This window comes from Sinocyclocheilus rhinocerous, unplaced genomic scaffold, assembly GCF_001515625.1.
Source record: "Sinocyclocheilus rhinocerous isolate Xijiao unplaced genomic scaffold, SAMN03320098_v1.1 scaffold351, whole genome shotgun sequence".
Lineage (NCBI taxonomy): Eukaryota > Metazoa > Chordata > Actinopteri > Cypriniformes > Cyprinidae > Sinocyclocheilus > Sinocyclocheilus rhinocerous.
This window is the reverse complement of record NW_015639774.1, coordinates 340,385-346,403: the sequence shown is the minus strand read 5'-3', so window position 1 is coordinate 346,403 and position 6,019 is coordinate 340,385.

Sequence of the window (6,019 nt, the reverse complement as noted above, 5' to 3'; positions counted from 1 at the left end):
GGCGGCAGATCCTTTTCCTATTTAGCGCCCAAACTCTGGAATAATCTACCTAGCGTTGTTCAGGAGGCAGACACACTCTGTCAGTTTAAATCTAGATTAAAGACCCATATCTTTAACTTGGCATACACAAAATACACGATCACATTTCTATAATTCAAATCCGTTAAAGGATTGTTAGGCTGCATTAATTAGGTCAACCGGAACTGGGAACACTTCCCGTAACACCCGATGTTCTTGCTACTTCGTGAGATGAATGGCATCTACGCTAATATTAGTCTCTTTCATTCTTATTCCGAGGTCACCATAGCCACCAGATCCAGTCCATATCCAGACCAGATTGTGGATCAGCACCTAGAGATGATCTCTACAGCCCTGAATGTCACCGGAAACCATGTCAACTAGATGCGCCCCAGAGACAGATCCCCTGCGAAGACCTCGTTACCTCGACACAATCAGTATTGTATAAAGCGCTATACAAATAAAGGTGACTTGACTTGACTAAAGTACTACTTAGGTGGGTGAAAAAAACACTCTTATTTTCAATTAATTGAATTTAATATCAATTTTAACTATAAATCATTTTTATTTAATTGTAATTAACATGAAGATGACTTTTCAGTTCCCAAAAAATTTACATTTAACTGTATTTTATAGTAAAATATCATGAAATGTCCCCTTAGGTCTATCCAAGATTTGCATTGTTAACCAATTAACAGGTTTTTATAGTCTTTACTTTTAAAATATGACACTTTTTTGTAAAATGTGTGTATGTTTGATACCATGATTAAAATCAGCACATACAAGTAATTCAAAGATTAATGTACTTCAATAGCAGTCGATTGGTTGCTCTTTTAACAAGCGGATTTCCAAATACAGGAAACTCATCAAGTACCTGCAGAGAAATGTGCTTTGTAATTCTGGGTTATTTTAAACAGCATCCTGAATCAGTTCAGTTGAAAGACTGTGACATGATGTCTCAGATGAGTTGGGCTTCAAAGGCAATCATTCCATAATTCACAAAAGTATTTTAGAACATTTCCTGAATTTCTTTAAGCATCTTTCTGACGGATAAATTCTGTTCATAAAACTGTTCATGTCATGACAGAATTGACAGAAGCTTTGGAAGCTAATAAACCTGGACAGGTGTTCTTATTTATACATATAGGACAGTATGTGACCAAGCTTTAATTTCTAGGATGCCTTTATACATTTTCAGAAGAAATTATGATTGGTGTTTGGCCATGCAAACTCACATGTTGCCAAGGCATTGGTATATAGTTGCTAGGCCCGTTATAGGTCGTTGATATAGTTTTAGAGGGATAGTTCACCCAAAAATAAAAATTTGCTGTTAATTTACCCTTAGGCCATCCAAGATCTACGTGACTCTTTTTTTTTCTTCAGTTGAACAGTATAAGAAGATTTTTAGCTGAAACCGTGGTCCTTGGTGATTCACAAAATGCAAGTCAGCGGCTGAATGAACCAGTTCACCAAACTGGACTGAACCATTTGAAACAGTTCGAGGCTTGAGTAGCACAGATCTACAAGTTACTCAATCAAAACTCACTTTTGGATATGCCTGACAGTCACTCCGACTCGAAATTAGCCAAAATACTGGTGTATATGAGGTTATGATGCCATTTTTTGCCAACTTATTCAACACTCCTGTTCCTCCAACAGTCACTGAACTGAGGAAACAGTTCCGGTTCGGACCGAAGACTGATGCGAGTATGTGTGAACTAAGCACTTGAATGAAGGTGCAAAATTAAAGTTTTTATGGTTTCTCATTGTTTAGAATGGCATCTACGCTAATATTAGTCTCTTTCATTCTTATTCCGAGGTCACCATAGCCACCAGATCCAGTCCATATCCAGACCAGATTGTGGACCAGCACCTAGAGATGATCTCTACAGCCCTGAATGTCACCGGAAACCATGTCAACTAGATGCGCCCCAGAGACAGATCCCCTGCGAAGACCTCGTTACCTCGACACAATCAGTATTGTATAAAGCGCTATACAAATAAAGGTGACTTGACTTGACTAAAGTACTACTTAGGTGGGTGAAAAAAACACTCTTATTTTCAATTAATTGAATTTAATATCAATTTTAACTATAAATCATTTTTATTTAATTGTAATTAACATGAAGATGACTTTTCAGTTCCCAAAAAATTTACATTTAACTGTATTTTATAGTAAAATATCATGAAATGTCCCCTTAGGTCTATCCAAGATTTGCATTGTTAACCAATTAACAGGTTTTTATAGTCTTTACTTTTAAAATATGACACTTTTTTGTAAAATGTGTGTATGTTTGATACCATGATTAAAATCAGCACATACAAGTAATTCAAAGATTAATGTACTTCAATAGCAGTCGATTGGTTGCTCTTTTAACAAGCGGATTTCCAAATACAGGAAACTCATCAAGTACCTGCAGAGAAATGTGCTTTGTAATTCTGGGTTATTTTAAACAGCATCCTGAATCAGTTCAGTTGAAAGACTGTGACATGATGTCTCAGATGAGTTGGGCTTCAAAGGCAATCATTCCATAATTCACAAAAGTATTTTAGAACATTTCCTGAATTTCTTTAAGCATCTTTCTGACGGATAAATTCTGTTCATAAAACTGTTCATGTCATGACAGAATTGACAGAAGCTTTGGAAGCTAATAAACCTGGACAGGTGTTCTTATTTATACATATAGGACAGTATGTGACCAAGCTTTAATTTCTAGGATGCCTTTATACATTTTCAGAAGAAATTATGATTGGTGTTTGGCCATGCAAACTCACATGTTGCCAAGGCATTGGTATATAGTTGCTAGGCCCGTTATAGGTCGTTGATATAGTTTTAGAGGGATAGTTCACCCAAAAATAAAAATTTGCTGTTAATTTACCCTTAGGCCATCCAAGATCTACGTGACTCTTTTTTTTTCTTCAGTTGAACAGTATAAGAAGATTTTTAGCTGAAACCGTGGTCCTTGGTGATTCACAAAATGCAAGTCAGCGGCTGAATGAACCAGTTCACCAAACTGGACTGAACCATTTGAAACAGTTCGAGGCTTGAGTAGCACAGATCTACAAGTTACTCAATCAAAACTCACTTTTGGATATGCCTGACAGTCACTCCGACTCGAAATTAGCCAAAATACTGGTGTATATGAGGTTATGATGCCATTTTTTGCCAACTTATTCAACACTCCTGTTCCTCCAACAGTCACTGAACTGAGGAAACAGTTCCGGTTCGGACCGAAGACTGATGCGAGTATGTGTGAACTAAGCACTTGAATGAAGGTGCAAAATTAAAGTTTTTATGGTTTCTCATTGTTTATGTAAAAAGGTGTGCTGATGAAGACATGATTCACTTTATGTGATTTAGACATGTAAAACATCCACATTTCACATCATTATTGGGTGCTTTAATGACAAAATTGCGTATACATTACATAATTGCGTGATTGAACTGTCGGAAAGAACCAGTTCCTGGAAAATAATCAGATATCGATATTTGCCTGAGGCTCTGGATTAGAGGTCCTCACGGGTCCAAAAATGTGTGCCCTAATCTGAAGAGAAGAGGAAATGTGCTATGCAGAACTGACCTGGACCCATCTACTATTTGAAAGTTGGACCTGGACACATGCAGAACTGAGACATGTCATAAACATACTACCCGGAACCGACCCGGACCTAGCCGGGAGACACAGACCCATTTGGACCAGATCGGCACAGATTCCACATCTAATTGCTATTAACAAGTCAATTTACAAGTAGTGAAAATGAAACTTTGTTTCTTACTTAATGTTACGTTAGTAGCCTTCTTCAATGTACCTAACTGTGCGGGGTTGACTCTGGGACTCGGGTTCGGGTGGACCTGTGAAGACCTCAACTCTGGATTACAGGTAATAATGTTGTACATAATGTTCCATTTCTTGTACAGACCGCTCGTTTTGATTTATAAGACCTCAATATATTGCCATGAGCCACGGGTATTTTTGTGTTGATATTTTTGTATTCTCAAAAACAGGTAGCCACTGACTTGTATTTTATGAATCATCAAGGACCACGTTTTCAGCTAAAAATCTTCTTTACTGTTCTACTCAAGAAAATAGTCACTTTGATTGGCCTAAGAGTGAGTAAATTAACAGCAAATTTTCATTTTGGGGTAAACTATCCCTTGTGTGGTTCCTATGGCATTGTTAAGGGTAGGAGATTAATAGGCTGTTATGAGAAGGGTGTTATAGGTGGTTTCTAGGATGTTATGGATGGTTGCTAGGGCATTACGGGTGTTATGAGTAGGGATTTATAGGTAGTTGCTAGAGTGATAAGTGTGAACGCTAGGGTGTTGTTAGGGTGTGTTGTGTGGTTGCTATGGCATTGAGTGTTTTGTGTGGATGCTGTAGTATTGCTAGAATGTTATGGGTGGTTGCCATGGCATCGCTAGGGTGTTTTAGGTGGTTGCTAGAGTGGTTGCTACTTAGTTCTGAATGGTTGCTAGGGCATTGCTATCGTGTTATGAGTAGTTTATAGTGTTTTGCTAGGGTGTTATGGGTGGTTGCTTGGGCATTGCTAGGTTGTTCAAGGTAGTTGCTAGGCATTACTTTACTAGGCCAAGTCAAAAAGATGACCCCAGTGCTTCAAGTCCAATGACCTCAAGTCCAGTGATATCCTGGTCCCTATTCTCTCCTTCAAGTATGGGATTTTTGTAACTTTATGGTCTGCAAGATGCACAATGTAGAGAAGTACAGTAACAGCACAACTAAAGAAAATATATGAATCATTCATAGCACAAGTGGTATGGAAAAAGTTACACACACAACTTTAATACTTAAGGTTAGGGGTGTAGAGGATTTTTGTAGGTCAAGATGTGTATTGGTCAGGTATGGTCAGTGTGAATATGGCTGTTTACATATATGAGTTATTCTACTATTGTAGTCATGTGTTTGGCTGTGTGTGCTCTAATATGATGAGCTATGTTTAACTGTGTGTGTGCTCAAATATGAGGAGGTAGTAAGAGAAAAAACATGTGATCTTGTGCTGACATGTGATGAACTGAGACCTCTTTGTGTCACTAATATGCGGTCATGAGGAGATATAGACTAGCCATAATGGCCTGAATGATATGTATTGTTTATGGAAACCTATATAAAGAGTGTGCAGGCACAGACTCAAGAGATCCTCTGCAGAGTCTCTCGGCTTTGTTATCTTTTGATAATAAAGTCTATCTTCTGACATCAAAATCTTGTCTTCGAAAGTGATTTCTCAGAGAAGCGGCGAAAGCCACCACAGGGGTTTGTTCAGATCCTGTACACCAGGTATGAGCAATAATAATCATATGTGACCCTGGACCACAAAACCAGTCTTAAGTTGGTGGGGTATATTTTTATAAAAAGCCAAAAAAACATTGTATGTGTCACAAATCCAGTCTATGAACTTCCGTTCACTCACCACCAGAGGTCACGCGCTCACTACATTGACTCTCACACCACACAGACTGTTACATGTCACTCCGGACTACAGTTCCCATCATCCATTGCACTGATTACACACACACAGCTGAATGCACTGATTACACACACACAGCTGAATGCACTGATTACACACACACAGCTGAATGCACTGATTACACACACACAGCTGAATGCACTGATTACACACACACAGCTGAATCCAATCAGACATGCTTTATAAGCCCTGGACTTCCTCGTTCAGATCGCCGAGTATTGTATGCGCATATCGCTAGTCAGTGATAGCTACATTACAGAGCCATTTCGTTAGCCATTGTTTATTTCCAAGTCCTACTCTTAGTCTAGTTTTGCCTTGCCTGTTTTCCGGTCCTTTGACTATTGCTCGTGTTTACAGATTACCCCTTTTGTCAAGCCCTCTGGATTATGTTCGCCGATCGATGACCCACGCTTGTCCTAGGATTACTCTTTGTCTTGCCTGTGTTGTACCTGTTTGCCATTGTTTGACCCATGCCTGTTATGACCACGTCTCTTAAATAAAAGCATGCAGATGGATC